A 2,643-nucleotide genomic window follows, 5' to 3' on the forward strand; every position below is an offset into this window, starting at 1 on the left:
TTAGAATATATTTGTATGAAAAAAAAACTAAAAAAAAAACTGTGTGTATCAATCTTGTTGGCAAATATCATAAACTCACTATGTATCGGCTTTTACTTAACTGCTAAATCCAAAGTATAATTTAACTACTAAATTTAAATTATCATTTAGCTCAATTTCAGGCTATTTGAAATTCTAATACATAACGCACGAGATTGAATTTTAATATTTTCACCATGTGACTGTCTGTAGCGTCTTGGACTTTTCTAGAGTTCACACGTCAATCTCGTTTTAAACAGCATAGATTTGTGATATGTTTCAATATTATTTTTGCGATAGGTTGACTTAGTTGTATACAAAAACATATGAAGTATGTGTCTACGAAATAGTTTATTTGTACACATAACGACCAATACAGCAGCACAAGTTCATCTCTACAATTCAAACCCTGGAGAAGTTGGTGGGAAGAAAGATGATGTAACAGGAATACGTTTTAACGTGCATCTTGAGTTTCCGTTAGCCTGGTGTTCGTGTTACTGTTATGTAAAACAATTTTCCCTTTGCTGCTTAGTTCGTAAGAAATAAAGAAATCAAAAGTTTCATGTTAAAGGTAATTTGGTATCTTCTTTCACTACAATTTCTAGTTTTTCATAATTTGCAGTTATTGTGTGTGTATTGTTATTCTGGTTTGGCTTTAGAATTTTCATACAAACGTCATCTGTCCATTGCCTTCAGTAATTTTGATCTTAATAGAGTATAGGTAATTTTTTGTTGAATGAGTTATCTGTGCTCTGCACACTGTGGGTATCGGAATTCACATTTTTGCGTTACAAACCATAAAACTTACCGCTGAGCCATCGGAAGACAACTAGATGAAAGACATCCCAGCACCCACCCTCAAGTCTTATTTCAAGGAGAGTCACTCTGATGCGCACCCCTCAACCTTCAAGTACATGCAAAGCGCGATTCGTTTTTCGGATTCACAGATCGAGCACGCTAACTACAAGGTCACGCTCGACCTATATCTGTTGTGTATGAGATTATTGATATTTTCATTCAAGGCTATTTTACGCCAACATAATATTTCGAAATATTTGAAAAAAAAACAAAAAAAACGCTATTTATCAGTTTAAGAAAGGCGGAAACTTTCAAAATGGCTATAAGTCATACACCAAAATTTAATCAATAAAATGAACAAACGTATTTTTTAAGACAGTATGCAAGAGTTTATTTTACTGCATGGATATAAAAATTGTGATAAAAGAAACTTTCGCTGAACACAAGAACTTGGTAGGCCGAATTGTAGATATATTAGTTTGAACATTAAGAGACCAGAGACAACTGTGTCAGTAGGTTTATTTTCTAAGCTAAAAAGAAACAAAAAGGTCCTTTCTCTAGTGATTATTATTTCAGATAGTTTACTTCCCAGTTTTGCACAATTGAATTTATACCGCTTCCATATCGTATAATTAAGGTTTCTTTGTATATTAAACAAAATTATGATTTAATTCATACTTTCTGCAGCATCGTTTATTAAGCCATAAGAATGCACGACTGAAAAGTTGATCGAAATTATTTTTCGTTTTTACTAAATACATAAATATATTTACATAAAAGCTTTTATTTGCCACAACAGAAAAATAAACGAGAAAGAGGCGTATTGTTGTCAGTTTGATTGAAAAACGTTTGTTACGAATAAGGATATGGTGCGGTAACGAATATTATAATTAAACTGGAAATAATTTCAAACTCTTCTTTCTAAGGTAGTCCATTACGGGTTTCTGGTAAGAAGGTGCTTAACAATATTTTTATTACACTTCATTTACTGTAGCCAGTGCCGGATTTAGGCATAAGCTACATGCTACAGCTTAGGGCCTCACAAAATTTCAGATTTTTTTGGTTTTAAAATGCATTCATTTGAAAATAATTTGTATTTTTCACTTTAAATACCTTGCTATTAAATAATTTAAAGGCATATATACATGCTTTTAATTTTTTGTAGCGACCCAAGGTCCTGTTTTGGTACGCACCTTTGTGATACCTTCTGGTGTAACTTTTTAACAAGGGGCCTCCAAGCTTTATATAGTTTAGAGCCTCACCAAGACTAAATCCGGCACTGACTGTAGCCTACAACCGTCTCACGGTTAATAGCACCCAAGTGTTGGCTTAGTTACAATACACAAAAGTGTTTACACATTTGAGTATTGTTGCAGCCATCTTAAGTTACGAAACTGAGCGAAAAGCTTCGTGGCAGTGGCCCATGCACAACCGATACGAAACATATTAACAGAAAAATCGATTTGATAAGGCGATGTACTATGACAGTGTTTTTGCTTGCTTCTTCGATTTTGTAGTTGTTTTTCGAACGAACATAATATATATATATATATATATATTTGTTAATCTAATTTCGACAAGGACGAGAATAGGCCCAACTGAAAAGTCTGCATGGAAACATTAATTGAGTACTGATTACACAAGCCTGCGATGGTTTTATTGTCTTGAAATGTTTACACGTTCTACAGTAATTCCTGTACGCTGAATTCGAAAATGATATCCATTTTTCTCCATCACGTACATATTTTTCACAAAACGTCATAACGCAATACATAAAAGAAAGGCCACAACACATAGTTTTGAGACTAAAACGACGTAATTTCCCCC

Source organism: Limulus polyphemus, unplaced genomic scaffold (assembly GCF_000517525.1).
Source record: "Limulus polyphemus unplaced genomic scaffold, Limulus_polyphemus-2.1.2 Scaffold3633, whole genome shotgun sequence".
Classification (NCBI taxonomy): domain Eukaryota; kingdom Metazoa; phylum Arthropoda; class Merostomata; order Xiphosura; family Limulidae; genus Limulus; species Limulus polyphemus.